Here is a 19,497-nt window from a genome sequence, read left to right on the forward strand (position 1 = left end):
GCAACTTTTTATGTGTTAGAGTTATACTAATTTTTTTTTTTTATTTATAGTGTAATTATTTTTTTACTATCCCACTAATTTATAATTTCTTCAATTATTGTGCCTATTTGGTAGAATTTAAAAGTTGCTTATTTCAACTTTTGACTTAATTTAAGGTATAATGTTGTGTTTGGTACAATTTACATTATTAGATGGAAAATGCTAGAGGTCCCAAAATTTCTACCAAATAAATGATCAAATGTCTCACATGGGTGTGGGGCCCACAAAATTGCGGACCTCACACCCATGTGAGACATTTGGTCATTTGTTTGGTAGAAAATTTGGTGTCCCTAGCATTACCCTTATTAGATTATAGCTTATTTAAAGCTATTTTCAGCTTAAATTGGGGAGCTGCTTGGGGGATACTTAATTCAAACAGCTTAAGCGTACAACTGATTTGGGGGGATGAAATGACTTAAATGTCCCTCCAAAATTTCAAAAATTACGGAATTACCACTATTTAAACCCTCTTTTATGTTGCCCTAGCCCACTCTTCTCCTCTCCTCTCCTCATTTCCTCTCTTGACGATCGAAGACAATCCACCACATCTCCAAGATCAGCTGATCGAACTCCTTTCCTCCCTATTTTCCGTTGATCTGCACCAAAAAGGTAAGATTTCATGCCTTTTGTTATATATATATATATATATACACATCAAGTTAGGGTTTACACAGACAAAGATCAGATCACGCTCTCTGTTCCTCTCTCCGCTTTCTTCTTCTTCTCCGATTTTCATCATTTTTTTTGTTTAATTTTTTTTCGCAGCCACCACTAACAACCATTCGACGTGTCCGACACTTGAGTATTCAGGTAAGATTCTTCATCATTTCCTCTTCTTTCTATTCGTCTCTCTCTCTCACTCTCTCTTCTTGCTTCGACTCCCCCCTTTTTTCGATATGTTTTTTTTTTAAAGAAACAATTCATTTGATTCATGTTATTATGCACAATCAAAATTACATGAAATAAAAATTAATAAATTTAAAATCTAAGAAAAAGAAAAAGAAAGAAACAATTAGATTTTATTTAAATGGAGAATTGTTTCTACAGTTTTGTGTTATCAATGGATACTTGTCAGAGGTCTCTATGTGTTTTAATACTCGGGAAGGATTTATAATGGTGGTTGTTTGGATGAGAGTAGATTTGTAGCGTTAAATCAAATTTTCTGCTCAATTGCATGGTGCCCCATAAAGACATTGCCTATTTGGTTCAGTGTTCTTGTTCACTTTTGGTCTTTTGCTGTGTTGTTCCTCAAACCCTTTTTTTATTATTATTATATATTTTTTACTTTTGACAACTCTATTTATCGTAACCTGTTCATCCAAACTCAAAACCTTTTGCTAGTAATTCTAAGTGTAATTTTTTCTCATTTTCTTGATGGGCTAATGAGTGGATTATGCATTTTGGGTTTTGATTTCTCTCTTATTGGGTCTTTGTAATGAACTGGGTATTACCCTTCTACAATTCTCTCTACCCCCTTTTTTTTTTCCCTTTTTTTTAGTTGGGAATTTTTTATTTATTATTATTATTATTATTATTATTATTATTATTATTATTATTATTATTATTATTATTTTTGAGAATTTTGGTCTGATGTTTGAAAACACTTTTCTCTAAAAGTCAAAATATATATTTGCAAAACATGAAATATTAAGATAATAAATATATAATTATTTCATTGAAGTTGGTATAAACAAATGTTTACATATCTTTTTATTCTCTTTTCCTTCCCATGTGAGGGGATTCTTACTTCTAAACACAATCCAAAGGATTTCAGAAACAGTCTTTATTTATTTACTTGTTTTTGCAGCCACCATTTGCAGCCGTTCGATGAGTCTGACACCTAAGTATTTAGGTAAGATTCTTCATCATTTCCTCTTCTTTCTATTCGTCTCTCTCTCTCTCTCTCTCACTCACTCTCTCTTCTTGCTTCGATTCTCCTCTCTTTTCGATATGTTTTTTTTTAAAGAAACAATTCATTTTCTTCCTGTTATTATGCACAATCAAAATTACATGAAATAAAAACTAATAAATTTATATTCTAAGAAAAAGAAAAAGAAAGAAACAATTAGATTTTATTTAAATGGAGAATTGTTTCTACAGTTTTGTGTTATCAATGGACACTTGTCAGAATAGGTTGAATTAATAAGAAAAGCATCTTAGTGTGTGGTTTCAATTGAACTTACAAGAAATTATGATTTAGGTGTCCAAGACACTAGTTGCTCAATGATATTGTTTCGAGGGGTATGACTTGTACTATATGAAAGTTTTTTTTTAATACCATGATCGTGGCATTTTCTTTAAAATAGCTCCCATATTACCACTATGTCCAAGACACCAATTGCTTAGTAAAGTATGTTCGAGTTAAATGATCATGAGTGTAGGCATGTAAATTAGTCTAATAATGATGTAAGGTTAGACTCACAAATGTACTTCATTTTTTGTTTTTTTTCTTAGTTGATAAGAATTTCATGGTGTCATAATGGCATTCAACCTTTGTTTCCAATCCATCCAATAGTGACAGATTGTTATCGCATTATTGGATCTTATTGACGTGATGTGAGAGCTATTTCTTGGTTAGATAAAATATATCCACACCTTTTTTTTTTTTTGATCAGCGAAGAAAGGGGAACTTTATTGATGAAGACCGAATAAAGAAATACATCAATAAAGAATAAGGGGAAGGAGAAGGGGAAGGGGAGTGCAAAGAGCATCATAACAAAACAAAACAATCCCAACTAGGTTGGCACTGTTGAGATCGCCCAATCATATGCTAGCACACCGCCTAGAGATGGTGAGTTAGTGAGTAACCAATCACAATCAACAAACCCAAACCAAAAATACCATCGAAATCTAAAACATGTCAAAGCCAACAAATAGAAATACTAAAAACCAGCCAAAAAACAAAACAAAGACAGCAATAAAGCCCTCTGCTGGAGCATCCAGACAGCAGACCACACACACTGGCAAGAAGCAGACCATCAGTCAGGCAAGTAGATCAGTAGCAGGACATCCCATAGATCAACACAACAATTCAAACCATAAGCCCAGTACACCATTATTCTTGCAGCAGCTACCAGCAGAGGATGGAGAAGCTACCAACCAGCCACCATTTATCTAAGCACACAAAAGCTCCTATGCTAACACAGGACCACCTTTCAACCAAGCCCACAAAACTCCTTTGCTAACAGAGGGCATATGACACTCAGCAGGCCTCTGCACTACCTTCACAGACTAGAACCAAGCTGATACATACCACTCTGTAACCAATCTGCTTCATACCCATCTGCTACCAATCTGCATAATGACAGAACAACCATAAATACCCATTTTCCAAAGGAGCTTCACTGGAGCCAGAGAAAGAGCTTCAGACCAAACTCTTACAAACCAATCTGCTACTTACCACACTGCTACCAATCTGCATAATGACAGAACAGCCATAAACCTATGTGATACAACCTCTCACCTGCTTCAAATTTGCGACAATATCATGCACTGTGTAATTCACCCCTTTAACATATGACTTGATCCATAATGCAATTCTTACTTTCAATAGCTCTACTACCTGTGCAAAATCTGCATTACCATTGTTAAATAAGCATTCATTCCTAAGTTTCCATAAGGACCAAAGCATGGCCAAAGGGACCACCTTCCAAATATTGAACTCCTTCTTCCTTAATTTCATACCAGACCACCAGTTAAGCAAAATAACCACAGATCCTGGTGTTACCCACTGCACTTCCCACCAGTTTACCAACTCAGACCATAACTTTCATACCAATGGGCATAAAAGCAACACATGATTTGTGGTTTCTACCTCTGCTTTGCAAAATACACATAGGGGGCTGACATTGACAGGTATAGCTCCAATCCTTTGCATAAATTCTGCTGTTTTGAGTCTCCCTTTCCAAGCTAACCAACTGCAGAACTGAGCCTTCGAGGGTGCTGCATTTTTCCACAGGAACTTTGAAATGGGAACCGTGGATCCATTAACTAATTCCAACCTTTTCCACACTGATGCCACAGAGAATACTCCAGAATTACTTGCTCTCCACAAACAATTATCCTCAGTTAGAGGATTTAGATTAGGTACCTCTGCTAGTAATACATTTAGCCTATGAACTTCCTCCTCCTCCCAAGCTAAAAGTGATCTTCTAAATGCCAACTTCCAATCACTGCCCGGTCCTTTCCGGCAGTAAAAAAATTGCAAGGAACCTTCCTTCTCCACTGATAAACTAAACAGTCTAGGAAATTCACTCCTAAGACTCATATCATTGAACCATCTATCCATCCAAAAATGAATCCTTTCCCCATTTCCCAAAATAATCCTGAAATTTTGTGAGAAAAACTCTGCCACTACACTGTTTGTTGAAGCTAATGATGCAATGTCCTTCCACACTGTAGATACCATTGCAGCTGGCACTAGTTCTGGTTTCCACCTGCCCCCAATCCCACCATATCTGCTATATACCACCATTTTCCATAGTGACTGTTGTTGATGACCATACCTCCACCACCATTTTAACATTAAACAGACATTAACATCACTAAGACTTCTCACACCCAACCCCCCTTGGGCTTTACTTTTACACACCTCCTTCCATTGAACTAAGTGAATTTTCCTTTGAACTTCAGAACCGCCCCACAAGAAGTTTGATTGAATCCTATCAATTGTTTTAGCAACACCAACAGGCAATTTGAAGATAGATAGAAAGTACACTGGAAGATTTGGCAATCTAGACTTAATTAGGGTCACTCTACCGGCAAAGGACAAGAATCTCCACTTCCAAGATGCTAATTTCTTTTTAAACTTCTCCACCACTGGTTTCCAAGTACTTTTTTTCCTTGGATTGGTCCCTAAAGGTAAGCCAAGATATGACAAAGGTAGACTCTGGCTGAGGCAATTCAAGTTGTTAGCAAACTCCTTAACTAACTCCTCTTCCACTCCAATTCCACAAACAATACTTTTATGAAAATTAATCTTGAGGCCTGACATGACTTCAAAACACCTCAAAATTCTTTTAAGCACCCTGATTTCATCCCAATTGGCTTCACAAAAAATAATAGTGTCATTTGCAAATTGTAAATTGGAGATTTTCAATTCTTGATGACCAACTGAAGCTCCTCTGATCATCCCCTTTTCTTTGGCTCTCTCTAACAGAATATTTAGACCTTCTGCAACTATAGTAAAGAGGAAAGGCAATAGTGGATCTCCTTGCCTTAAACCCCTCTGAGGAGAAAACTCTGCTGTGGGTGACCCATTTACAAGCACTGAGATCCTTGACGTAGAAATGCAGGACCTAGGAGCACTTGTCTTATTCTTCTGGACAACACTTTAGCCAACACTTTATAAATTGAGCTAACCAAGCTTATAGATCTAAATTCACTCAAGTCTATTGGGTTCTTCTTTTTAGGAATCAAGGTAATGAAAGAGTTGTTTACCTTTTTAGCCAACTTCCCATTACGATGAAACTCTTGGAACAACTACATGAACTCACCTTTCATTATAGACCAGCACTTTTGAATGCAATACAGATTAAAACCATTAGGTTCAGGGGCATTATTCCCATCATAATCTTGAATGGCTGCCTAAATTTCTGCTTCACTAAAATCAGCCTCCAGCACTTCCTTTGAATCAACATCAGTAATGGACAAAAAGGACCCTGCCAACTTAGGCCGACTGTCCCAGCTTTCAGCAAAAACCCTTCTAAAATAATTCTCCACAACTTGCTTCACTATGCTTGGGTCTTCCACCACAACACCATTTACCTGAATGGAGTCCAATAAATTTTTCCTCTGCCTGTTACTTGCCATCAAGTGAAATAGTCTAGTATTTTTATCCCCATTTTGTGCCCATGACATTCTAGATTTTTATAACCACATCCTCTCCTTACTTCTACTTAGCTGCCAAACTTGACTTCTGATCTCACGTCTTCTATGCACCTCTAATTCCTACAAGGACCTAGATTCCGCCTTCAAGTCCCACTCATGAAGTTCATCTTCAGCTTGCTTAAGTAGATCATCAATATTACCAAAGACCTCTATATTCCACCTACGCAGATATGCTCTCAGTCTTTTGAGCTTAATCATGATTCTAAAACTAGCCCATCCCTGAATCTGTGCTTCCTCCCAGACCTTTTCCACTTCCTTCTTAAACTAGGGATGGGATGTCCAAGCATTAATAAACCGAAAAGGTTTTGGCCCCCAATCCCTTCCATCCTCCATAAGCAAAACTAGACAGTGATCTGAAATGACTCTAGGCAATCCCCATTGTTTAAATTTATACCTCTCTAGCCAAACAGGATCAAGCAAAAACCTATCAATCATACTCCACCTCTTCCCATCCAATGCATTACACCATGTGAATAATCTACCATGCATATTCAGATCAATTAATTCCAAGCTCTCTATAAAATTATTAAAGTCTTTCATACCCCTTTCCCTTCTTGAGCAACCTTTCCTCTCACTTATAACTCTAATCTCATTAAAATCACCACCCAGACACCAAGGGTTAGGATAAGAGAGTTTAAGATTTATAAGACTCTCCTAAAGTTTCCTCCTCTTCAATGCATCAGTCGGGGCATAAATATTGCAAATAACACAATGAAATGATTGAGATAAGATACCTGAGAGAAGAATGAAGTTCCTGGAACTGCAGCAGTCTATCAATTGAAAAATTCGGGTGTTCCAAATGCAAAGGAGACCACCTGCACTTCCTTCTGAACCCACCTCCATAAAACCCATGTCATCCACAGGCCATAAGGACTTAACAAAATTACCATCAACAGCTTCTCTCTTAGTCTCCTACAGCATCAAAACATTTACTAATTTTGCTCTCACCAATGCCTTAATTCTACTCCTTTTTTCAAGTCGTCTAAGACCCCTAACATTCCATGACATGATCTTCATAAAAAACCTTCAACACAGCATCTATCCTCCTTCATTTTTTCAGCAGCTTAATCAGCCTCTGCCCTTCCTTCAACTCTTTCCAAATCTTTCTCCTCCAGCTCCATTATTTTGGCCACCACTTCCTCTTCCTTCCCTTCACAGTTTAGCCCTAATGCCTTTCGGACCTCAATCGTAGCTTGGACTTCTTTAAGTATCTTTCTTCTCCTTTGGGAACTGCTGCTTTGTGACGATTTTAGGGACAGAGCAGTTGCTGCCACTCAAAGGATCACTCCACTTCTGAGACAGTTGCTGAATAGGATCCCCTTCTGTTTTGGTTGGCCACCCTGCTTCATTCTTTCTTTCCCCTGTTCACTGTCTTTCCTCTTCAGGTCAGACTTCCATTTTGATCTAGCATGAGCTTGCTGAAATGGGCCCCCTTCTCGTGATTAACTTTCTGGGCTACAGCTTCCCTCCAGCCATAAACTGTGACTGGGCTATGCAGTCACTTAAATTAGAATTAACTTCCCATCTTGGCCCATTAGTTATAGGCTGAACTTGGGCTCCATGTAGCACAATTTCTAAATTTATGTTGGGCCTGCCACACTCCAACCCAGTTAAACTATACATAATACTTTTATTACATTCCAGATCTTCAACCCGTTGCTTTATCCCATTCTCCACAGACCTTGAGCAGACCGCCTCCACCACCCTTTCTTTCCCTAGAACACGCTCAGTTACTTTATTAGCTGCTCCAGGCATACAATGATAGCCTTCATCCACAGCTACTAAAGCTTTTTCGGCTGTGTGTGTTCCATTAATTGACACGTCATCAGTTTGTGCCACATCATCATTATCGTCCTCCTCTGTAACTAAACCGACTTCACCTTCATCCCCACCTTCAACACCATTGAAAGCTACCTCTGGATGAACATGATCAACTTGACGCCTGCGTTTGGACAAGTGTTCACTCTCATTGTGCATATTGGATTCCATTACTTCATTTTTATGGCAGCTATAGTCACCATTGCATTGACAGATACTGACTAAGGGCTCTTCAAACACTCGCACTTGATAATCCCTCGCATTTCCTACTAGATTAATTACCGTATTGATGGGCTCCATCCTTTTTGTAATAACCCTAACTTTGCCGAACATAAAGTGTTTGCCTCCCACTGTATCTTCATCATACTGAACCACTTCTCCCCATACCTTGCCAATGGCTTCAAAAGTTTTGATACTCCAGAGATTGAGAGGAACTCTCACACAAGTGAGCCATATACATCTATCACATTCCAAAAACTTCTCTTCTTCCCATTCAAATACTTCATCACTCCAGTCATGAATCCACTCCTCCATTTTCGCTCTTTCTTCCTTCATCTAATGGTTGGAGCTGAATGATAAAATTGCTAACTTTCCTCCTGCTTGTCTAACTACTACTTCCTTAACAGTCCTCTTATAGATCTCCTTTCGAAAGTCATGGAAGGAAAAAAATGCTTTGAGCTTGACTAGAACACTATCATATGATCATCAATTGCCAGCCTCAACAGCTCTAACTGAGACATTTTGTTTTCCATATTCTCCACTATTTTTACCTCTAGTTTGAACTACTTCCGCATATGAATTACCTTTGATTCCAATCATAGGTTGGATGGGAGTCCACTGCTTCTTCTGCACCATACCTCTCTGCTTAGTATTTGTTAGCATCTGTCTACTTTGATTGGACTTGTTGTACTCAGCCATCTTTACTCTCAAGGCCCTATTATGACACCATAAGCCATCAGTTTTTCTCACTGCCACCTCTGCAGCCACCTTGCAATCGTACCTAACAAATCCAAATCTTGATCTTGTAGTTTTCCTCCTTTTCAATGGTATGAAGACATCCTTCACAACTCCAAACTTACTGAACAGATTAAATAGATCTCTAGGGGTCATAGCCTCTGGTACTTCATCAACGAAAAGAGAGACCAAGTCATTCATCCTTGATCAACCAGTTTGCAGACCCATCCTCCGTTTTCTGAGAATCGGATTCCACTCTCCTTCACTTCCCTCCAGGATGCCCATCAGTTTTTGATAACCTGTGATTGGAATATTTACAGACATAACTTTATGGTCATAGTTTTTTCTTTATGTACTCATAACTACTAATTTGTTATGGCAATACTAGATATTTAGAGTAGATAAAATAAAACAAACACACAAGCACATAAAATAATAAAATATATCCACACTTAAAAGCCTAAACAAACCATATAGCCTCTAAACTCAGCGTGAAGGTTTCTTGGTCCGAAGGAAAGTGTCGATAGTATTTTTAGAGTCATAATTTTAGTTGATATGGGGTTTGTCTACTCCATAAACACTAGAACTCTTCTACCGTTTACCTTTGAATCCACTCTTACCCTCTAAACTCACCACAAAATTACTTGTGGGTTGCCTCATGCCATAGTTTTCTAGCCTGTCTTAAATCAATTACTACGACATTGGCACAACACAACCTCAATGGATTTTCCTCATAGAAACAAAGCTCCCTTACTCCAACCATGAACACCACAACACTAGACAAGGACATTAGTCATCACCATGTGTTAATCTAATTAGCATGTTTAAATATTACCTTATTGGTGTTTTAGGATAAAAAATATGTTATGTTGTGTTCATGTTATTAGTGTTATTTGGTCTTATTTAGAATATACCTTATTGGTGCTTAGTGTTCATGTTATTAGTGTTATTTGGTAAACTTCAAAAATTTGTTTGTGTTATTCTAAATTAGATTTTATTGTTTTGATTAAAGAGAATATCAATGGTTGTTTAAACAAAAAGGAATGAAAAATGGTACCATGTTGTGATTACTCAATTTTATTTTTTTTTTGGTCATATTAATATAAATTTTGAAGTTTACACCTTTAGTTGCAATACGTCATTTGGACACGGACTTGATTGGGGATATATGAAATGGTGTCAAAAGAAATTGTAGCAAACGAATAGTCAATATGTTACAAATATTTTATTCAATCAATACTTCTTGGGTGCAATGTATTTACAATTAACTTCTGTAGACACTCCATTTTTGACGGTCCTTAAGACTTGGGCGCCACTAATTGATCACTCAATGATGAATGTATACTTATCAAATGCTCGATTGCCTCAGCAAGAAACCTCAACCTACAAACCTTATGCCTTATTTTAGACCAAAACAGTGGTTTTTCAGGCCTGAGCATTTAGGGACCTACAGACCCACTAGTGTGGCATGCCGCCCACTATTAGTGGCCTGCTGCCCACTAGTGCAAAAAACCAGATATTTTCTGCCTGATGTCTCGATAGATGCATACTCCATTCCAGCTATGCTTGTATAGATATTTCCGAGGGTCTCTCATATATTTCTATATATAGATGACCCTCTCTTTTGTTAGAGAGGTTAGAAAAATTTTGAATTTAGAAAATTTTGGAGAGCAAAATTTTGAAAATTTTCTCTCTCTACAATTCTCTTTCTCGCTTGCAACTTACATAACCTTTGCCTAAACACTTTAAACCAAACCTAGAGAGTTCCTTGCTGAGGTGATTTGAGCTTGCATTTTAGCTCTTGAGGCTCTTGAGAGTGTGAAATAGTGGTTTAGGAATTCAAGGGATCATTTCTCTTCAAAAGGTATACATTCTAATTCTTTTGTACCATATTCTTCTCATCTTTTCTTTCTGTTTTTGAGCTATTTATTACCTATATTTTTAGACTGAAACTTGTGGTTTAAGGCCATTAAAGGTAGAGGGGTTAACAACCTTTCTTTGAACCTTGCTTTTAAAGCCTTTGCCCTTGTGTTTCCCATCCTCTCATCAACTTTTTTTGAGCTTTTTACAATTGATTTTCAGAGATTTTTCAGAGGCAAAACTCATGTTTTCAAGTCCCAAAAGTGGAGGGGTTAGCCTCCCCTCCTTGTGTTTGTGAGCTAGTTTTAATCCCTCAATATTTTAGGTAGTTATTGTAGTTGTTTTTGTCTTAATTCCAACACTTTTTCTGACTGTTTTAGGATTGTTTTTATGATTTAGCTTCATTCATGCTTTGTATAGTATGCTTGTAGTGTAATGGTCCTCATAGGCTTGGTGGTTTAGGCCTTAACCACCAACTTATTTGAGTTGATAGCCTTTATGTCTTACTTTCCATACTTGTGTTCACCTCTAAGCATCTCTGCAACCTCCCTCATTTCTTGACTTTTCCTTTGCTTTGAGAGTGGTTTCAAACTGATTGTTTGTTTAAGCTTGAGATTATGGTCGTTGTGCTTAATGATTTAATCTCTTTGGAGGTTCATTATCAACGGCATGACATATTTCTCATGCCTAAAACAATCCTTTGTTTGACACTTCTCTCCATTAGTGGACTTAACGCTCATTTTGGACTAAAGTGACTAATGAATGGAAAGGTAATTAAAAGAGGTGTTAAAATTGGAATAAAATGAAGCAAGATCATAAAATGATTTGGTGTTCAATCGGTCGTTAATTGAATACATGGAGACTTGGCTCATTTGATACTTGTTAGCAATGAAATAGTTCAAGTTTCCAATGTCTACCACTTCCCTTGATCAATCCATGATAGGGAAGAGGTTTTGTTGGTTTTTGCTCACCATTAATTGAAATTGTATCCCTTGGTTCATAAGTCATCACGCAATGAAATTGCGTCGATTGGTGGCTTGTAAATCAAGTCTACCCCTCATTTGACCTGTTTGTTGATAAGAAGAGGCAGGGTGGACAAACAGCTCTTGAGAATGCCCTAGTTTGTGCTCTGTTGTGTAAGAAAGAACCAACATTAGTGGCAGGCAAGCCACTTTTACTGGGCGGCAGGCCACTACTTCTGGGTTGCCGGCCACTTTTTCTAGCCAAGCAGTGTCCTTTTTCCAGTAGAGTAGAGCAGAGGCTGAGGTGAAACAACAGTGCAATTGTCTAACTGTGCAATAGAGGCATTCTGGCAGCAAAATATGAGACTTTTTCGGGTGGAAATTCGCGTGCATGCATGGGTCAACCCTCGTTTCCTGGGGCTCATAATAGTTAATGAATTAAATATTAATTGTGCATTATAATTAGCTAGTTAGTTTTTGTATTAAACTAAGTAGAATAGCTAGTTAATTTTGTGTTGTACTTATTTAATTAGCTAAAATAGTTAGTTAATTCATAGTGTTGTAATAATAAGCTAGTATAGTTAATTTACTTCATTTGGGTTGTAATAGTTAGTTAATTCGTAGTAGCTTAGCTAATTTATTTATTTGGACCTTCTTGTGCGAGAGCCAATATGTAATAATGTGTATGTCTTGCAACCTCACGTCTTTCGCCCTTTTATTTATCCGCTTATGATGGATAGAATAGAACATCATGTTTCATTTCGCACATTCCATGTTTGAATCCACTTGTCTTGCATGCATCGAGGCTCGGTTCATCATTCTAACAAAGCATTGTCATTAATACTTTGTTAAATCCTTGTTTAAACCACATACTATCAAATTGATTCATATGTCATAATTAGTAATCGTGCTTATTAATTGCATCATTGCATGTGCTCCATTAGTCATGTTAGTTAGGAGCATGCATGTTTTCTAACTTTTTTGTTTCTTTTGGCTTGCCTTGAAGTATGAGGTGAGCATTTTTGTGCTTTAGCATATCACATGCATATGATTGTTGACATGTTTAGCATGCTTGCCATAAGGCTAAGTGCTTAATTGATATACTTGTTTGAATGCCTGTGGATGAAGGCTAATTACTTGAATTGGAATAATTTGAGTAATGTACATATACGATCACATTTTCAAGTGGTACATATTCGAAACAACTTTCAAACCAAACATTAAATCAAAGTGTTCCAATTTTTGTAAATTAGTTTATACTTGTGTGCAACACATAGTAATGTTAGCCTAATAACCGGAACAAGAGCATATAATGTAAATAAGAATCACATCATGATTAGTAGAGGCTGATCTTTAATCGGGTGAGTGAGGTGCTCAATTCATGACATTCCCCTCTTGTACCTACGTTCCTGAGCCGAGACACTTTGGTGATGACGGATAAGTGGCCTTTAGCACGAGTCTCGGGTTTCCTAAATTTTCCACACAAAAAAAAAAAAAAAAAAAAAAAAACATTTAGGTGGTGACTCTGTATCTGACAAAGTAGTCCATTTTTGACATTTTGATTCAAAATCAATTTTCTAAAAGATTTGCCGAATTTAGATTCTTTTGTGTTTATCTATTTCACATTGCACTTGTAGAATCAAATTTAGAACCACGGGAGTCCGAACTATAGGGCTAGTCGTATTCGAAAGGAGCACGAAAAGTTGAGCTACAACTTCCCAATCAATTTTAGAGGACTTGGATTCAATTCTTCCTAATTAATACAGAGGCATGTCATCCTGCAGTAACTATTATTCTAGTGCTGAGACCTTCAACTTGAGGTATGAGGCATTGAAATATGATTGTGGGCTAAGAGCTGTCATAAGGGTTACCGAGTCTGACAAGCCATCTAAAGGAAAACTGTATTTCATTTGTAAGAAAAGAAATTGTCAATTTTGGAAGTGGTGCACCCCATAAGCTGTGACGATGGTAGAGAGGCTGAGGAACGAGAGAATGCTTGATCAAAATCAAAATATGGAGACTGTAGGACTAAAAGTGAAGAACCAAATGCTTGAGCAATCCAATGCTTTCATGAAGCAGTTTGTTGTGGGTCTACTCACAATTTGTATTGTTATGTCAATTGCATTACTTTTCAAATGATGATATGTGCCATAGAGATACCTGGTGTTTTTGTGATAATGTAGTTTACCATGAACTATTGTACTAAGCTTTGTACCCAATAAATGTTTATATGTCTAACCTAGTTTCCATGTATGGTTATTTTGTACTAATCTAGCTGCTGTAATGCAAGCAATGATGAATGAGTTTGTTTTAAAGAAATTTTTTTCCTTCATAGAATAAGTACCCAAAAGGAAACACAATCTGAAAATAGAAAGAACAAGGGAAAATCAAGTCAAGTACCATCCGTTAAAGCTCACTGGGATGCAAAATCAAATGAAATTTTTATTAAGCTTTGTGTTGAGCAAGTGAAGACTGGTCACAGGCCTGGTACACACTTAGATAGGGTCGGGTCGGAAAATGTGATAACTAAGTTTAAAAGTATGATTGAAAAAGCATACCAACGAATACAAATGAAAAATCACTAGGATGTGTTGAAAAAAGATTGGTTTTTATAGAATAATCTGTTAAGGAGTGAGATAAGCTTAGGCTGTGATACATTGACTGGAGCTATATCTGTATCTGATGAGTGGTGGACCAAGAAATTAGAGGTAAGTGAATTGCGTAATGTACATATTCTGTTTGTTTTTTTTTGTTTCAACAGATCAATTTTTGTTACTTGAAATTGTTAAATTTTCCTTTGTAATTGTTGCAGAGGTATCTTGATGCCGCTAAATTTCAACGTATGCCGTTGCAATTTACTGAAGACTTAGATATACTATTCTCAGATGTAGCTGCTACAGGAGAATGGGCATACACCCTTAGCTCAGGGGTTATGCTTCACAATGATGAAACTCTAGAGAAATTTCATACCCCACATGATACTGTTTTGGAAAATGATGACGATTTGTAAGTGGTTCATCCTTCAAATTTAAAAAAAAAAACATCAATCAAACACTGATGGTTCATCAACCAAGAGCAAGACAAAGAAGAACTTTACTGGTGCAGCTCTACTTAACAAGACACTTGATCGTATAGTCAATGTGGTTGAGTCATCTTCAGTATTCAATTGCAAAATGTTTGGCGAAGTTGGAAAGCATCCCTGGTGTGTCCTCGGATGATGAGCTGTAGATTGTTCTTAAGAGACAAGCATCGTGAGTGCTTCATGAGTCTTCTTATAGATGAAGTTCGGCTGAGGTTTCAAAAGTTGGAGATTGAGATGGAAAAGAGCACCATAGTTTATCGCGGCTCATTGTTGCTAAAGTTGGATGTTTCTAAATTTCCTAATTATTTCATGTTTAAGACCTTTATTAAGACTTTTATTATTAGTTGTGGACTATTGTGTTGGACTCATTATGTTTTTATTTTATTAATATTGAGTATGTTAGACTCGTTATTTGGACTTTTATTAATATTCTGTTGGACTTTCATTAATATTGTGTTGGACTTTTATTATGTTGGACTATGTTAGTTCAATGGTTGAATGGTTGGTGAGTAGATGGCATTTATTCTTATATGCAATTTTTATTAGGTGGATGCCATTTGAATGGTAAGTGGCATTGATTTCATTATTGAATATGAATGGTAGGTGAATAGTTAAAACTTTTATATACATGTAGATGTTCTCCCACTGCTATTATTGTGAGAAAGGTTGAATCTCTTGTGAGATTTATGTCCCATGTTCCCTGATTTGTTTGCCTTCTCTCTCATATAGCCTGATCTTATTTGCTGTTGTTGTAATGCATCTACTTGCTGTGAAGCATTCGCTTTACAAGTTAGTTAAAATTTTATAGTTAAAATTTTGAAGTTGAAGGTACCAAAAAATTTTCCTTCACATTTTTATCAATTTCTCTGCATTCCATGGTTTTTTTCTGTGTTTTTATCATTATCAGTTTCTTTGCCAAAGAACAAATTACCTTCAATGACAATTCTCAGATTTTAATCTTTTAGTTGTAGTAAATGTGCTGCCACCTGCAAATAAGGGAGAGCATTGTTTTACTAAAGCATTAGAAACCTTTCACTAGTATGTATGTTTTTGACCACTTGGTTCTAGGTCAGTCTGACCACTTGTAGGGTTGCTGAAGTGATTAATTAGTGCCTTGACTTAGATGTTGTTGTCATTCTACAAAGATGGCTCAATATTTTATTATTCCTTACTTTTTACCCCTTAAAAAATGATATTTTGTTCTTCATTGACACTATCTATAGATTTAGCAACATTGAACGTCTGCTATATTACTAAATAGAACTTGGTCCAAACATCTGAGGTTTATTTTCCTTTTTATTTTGATCTTATATGTGCTTGTGACACCCTCTGATCAAAATCTCATAAGGTTTGTTAAATCTATGTTTTGAGTGTTATTAAGTTTGTTACTTCTGTATGAGTAAATCCATTTTGTTGTTTTAGATCACTTTGATTATGTTATGAAAGTATGAAATATTGCATTAGTCAGTAAGCACTATAAGTCCTTGAGATCACTAAGAGTTGTTAAGAAAGAAAAAAAAAAAAAAAAAGACCATGGTAAATATTTCAATTTATTTTATTGGAAACCTACAGTACTATTAGTTATGTTGTGTTGAGGGTGGGTGGCTTTCGTAAGCTTTTATTTCTTTCTCATTATTGTACTATTGTGTGTTAATTGTAGGACAATCTTCACTGTATTTAAAAAATAAATTATGTTTCCGTACTTAACAACAAACGGAATACAAAAGAAATAAAGGAAATGAGAGAGATTGTTTGCTTACAAAAATCAAACTAGTAAATTAAAAAACAGATTTTTATTTTGTTACAAAAACAAAATCAAAATCTAATATAAATAAAACAGAAAATAAATTAACAACTTACTTTATTAATTTCTCGAACAAAGTTTTGATCAAGTCCAGTGTTTAACACTGTGTCCTTAAGACAGATTCGTCTTCTCTATGGTACTTTCAGATTGTGGACGTCTATCTCTTAGGATAAAATGATCAACAGTGAATAGTAACAACACTACATACTATTCACATAACGAACACACTAAGTATTTACACTCTTTCTCACAAGGAAAATAATGCAGCAAAATGCAGAGAGAGCAAGCAGAATTTGGGACAAAAAATTGGTGTCAAAAAAACCAAATGAGGGCCTACCTATTTATAGATGCAGTGGTACCTTTTCAGTTTGAATTAAACAGGTAGCGTACCTGTTTGAACACCTGTTCGGTTTGAATGAACATATACAAATCTGTTAGGTTTAAATTTCAAACAGATAAAAAAATTGTATTGAACAGATTCGAATCTATACAGAAATTCAGAAAAAATGAAAAACAAATTTGAATTTTTCCCACCAAAATTTGAAATTAAAACTTTGGACAGATTTTATATTACCAAAAAATAAATTTAAATTCAAATGTTTTTTGCCCAAAAAGATAAGTATTGGGCCGGATAAGCCCAACCCAACCTCACACCACGCACTCGCGCCCAGGCCTAGCCTAGCCCAACCCAGCCCGACCGGATGGACAGCAGAGGTAGCGCGCGCGTGTGTTTATGTTTAGGTCCAATGGGTCTAGCCCAGTTTGCCCATAACCTATCCCTTCTACAAACTTGGGGTGTCTCTTGGGGCCCTCCCCAAGTTACAAACCCATGCCTTATAAACCCACAAAAATTTTCCTACCAAACCAATGTAGGAGAAGCCTTTATTCAAACCTTTAAAAAATTTTTACCAAAACCTCATTTCCATGGAGCTCACTTTAGCTTCAATTTCCCATTCACCCGATAATGGTTTTAATCAACCAAATATACTACGTGAACCACAACACAATATAGAATGCGTTACTACTTTGTCCCACCACCTTTGGCGCATAGATCCCACCTAAAAAATAGACCAAAGTTTAGGAAAAATTCTGTTTTCCCAAAACCATTTCTAACAATCCCCCACATGAATGGAATTTGATGATAACGGAAATGCAACAATATCCATAATTTGTCGAAAGAGTATAAATAAAAAATATCTTGCATCAAGATAGGTAGCTTTCGGCCTGGAACCTTCCCCAGTGATAACCTATTGGACTTACTAGCTAACCAATGGACGTGATGCCTTGAATTGTTCAACTGTTTGTGTAAACTAATACAATAGATTTCACACAAAATATCTTTTAACACATCGTGGTTCTCACGGTTGTGTTCATTTTGGCCTTGAACGCTCCTGGTTGATCATGAGTGTTTCTAGAGAATTTAACCTCTTTATTCTCTTAGAACCGGTTCCAGTTCGACACTCATATAGGTGATTCTTGTTGTGAGTATCTCCTTATACTCATTTTGATTTTTTATGCCTAAATCAAGATATAAGTAATTATTAAAAGCAAAGCTTATCCTTAAACCCTTGCATACAACATATGTTGCAGATATCACTCTCACTATAGGAATGGGTAGGGAATTTTAAATCCCCTGGTGATTTCTGGTGAGCCACACATAACTTACTTGTCCCTTTGAACTTAGTTCTTGGGATCTCCAGTCATATAAGTAGGGTTACCATTATGATGACTCTTATGTAATAGGCTTTAATCCTATCCCCTTCGATGAACTATACACTTGCTCTTTTGTCAAACCTTTTGTCAACGGATCCGCAATATTCTCTTTAGATTTTATATAATCTATTGAGATTATTCCATTTGAAAGCAATTTTCTTACGGTATAATGTCGACGACGAATATGTCGTGACTTACCATTATACATATAATTTTGTGCCCTGCTTATTGCAGATTAACTATCACAATGAATGCAAATAGCTGGCACCAGTTTTGGCCACATTGGAATGTCTTCTAAGAAGTGACGAAGCCATTCTGCTTCTTCTCCTGCTTTGTCTAAAGCAATGAACTCAGATTCCATTGTGGATCGTGCGATGCATGTTTGTTTCATGGATTTCCAAGAAACAGCAGCACCACCCAGAATAAAGACATATCCACTAGTAGATTTTGAATCTTTAGTATCCGATATCCAATTTGCATCACAATAGCCTTCAAGTACTGCAGGATATCAAGTAAAGTTCAAACCATGATCACGAGTAAATCTTAGGTATCTAAGAACCCGAATGATTGTTTTCCAATGGTCTTCTCTGGGTTTACTAGTGTACTTACTCAATTTACTGGCAGCATAAGCTATATCAGGATGAGTATAATTGATTAGGTACATTAGGCTTCCAATGATGTGGGAGTATTTTAACTGAGACATCGCATCACCTTTATTTTTTAATACATAAAGACTGATGTCTACAGGTGTTCGAGCTACATTCATCTCATCCTTGATAAATTTACCAAGAATTTTCTCAATATATGTGATTGAGATAATGCATATCCGTCAGATGTTTTAGTAAGTTTCATTTCTAATACTACATCTGCGACCCCCATATCTTTCATATCAAATCTTCTATTCAGTATTTGCTTAGTTGATTTGATCATATTTTGACTGCTTCCAATGATAAGCATGTCATCTACACAAACACAAACTATGACATATCCTTGGTCAGTGTTTTTAACATAAACGCACTTGTCATATTCCTTTATCTGAAACTCATTAGTAAGCATAGCATGATCAAATTTTTCATGACATTGCTTAGGCGCTTGTTTTAATCCACAAAGAGATTTTATAAGCCGACAAACTTTCTTTTCTTGCCCTGGTACTATAACCCCTTCGGGTTGTTCCATATAGATCTCTTCATTTAGATCACCATTTAAGAAAACTATCTTAACATCCATTTGATATATTTCTAAATTATACAACGCTGCTATAGCAATAAGCATTCAGATGGATGTTATTATCGTCACAAGGAAATATGTGTCAAAATAGTCCAGATCTTCCTTTTGTCTATAACCTTTTACCGCAAGTCTTGCTTTATACTTGTCTA

At 36.3% G+C, this 19,497-nt stretch overlaps 1 long non-coding RNA gene across 1 annotated transcript; it reads left to right on the top strand.

Moving 5' to 3' along the window:
• The first annotated feature begins 476 nt into the window (after nt 1-476).
• Nucleotides 477-15,009, top strand: LOC145797194 (uncharacterized). The gene is made up of 4 exons (XR_014338413.1): nt 477-648; nt 805-849; nt 1,847-1,891; nt 14,335-15,009. It is a non-coding gene; the product is annotated as an uncharacterized LOC145797194 (long non-coding RNA).
• Nucleotides 15,010-19,497: the final 4,488 nt, after the last annotated feature.

This window comes from Camellia sinensis, chromosome 8 (assembly GCF_055761805.1).
Source record: "Camellia sinensis isolate YWXY chromosome 8, ASM5576180v1, whole genome shotgun sequence".
Taxonomy (NCBI): Eukaryota; Viridiplantae; Streptophyta; class Magnoliopsida; order Ericales; family Theaceae; genus Camellia; species Camellia sinensis.